Raw genomic sequence first — 200 nt, forward strand, 5'->3', positions numbered from 1 at the left:
CCGGCTGCCCCACGGGGGTTTCAGCAGAGCCAGTCACTCTGAGGTCACTTCAGGAAAGTGAGTCACAGGGGCTTGTGGGAGCCCCGGGATCCTGCACCGAGGGGCGGGGGGTGCAGTACAGGAGCGTCAGGCTTCCTTCCTGTGTGTGTGACAGCTCTGGGGACCCCGCTCGGACAACCTCCGTCTGGGCTCCACCCCGG

General features: G+C 66.5%; 1 protein-coding gene across 1 annotated transcript in view; it reads left to right on the plus strand.

Moving 5' to 3' along the window:
- The window catches only part of IDH3A (isocitrate dehydrogenase (NAD(+)) 3 catalytic subunit alpha), a 207,535-nt gene that overhangs the window by 92,518 nt on the left and 114,817 nt on the right, over positions 1-200 (plus strand). The window lies entirely within an intron of this gene.

Source organism: Crocuta crocuta, unplaced genomic scaffold, assembly GCF_008692635.1.
Source record: "Crocuta crocuta isolate KB4526 unplaced genomic scaffold, BGI_CrCroc_1.0 scaffold7, whole genome shotgun sequence".
Lineage (NCBI taxonomy): Eukaryota > Metazoa > Chordata > Mammalia > Carnivora > Hyaenidae > Crocuta > Crocuta crocuta.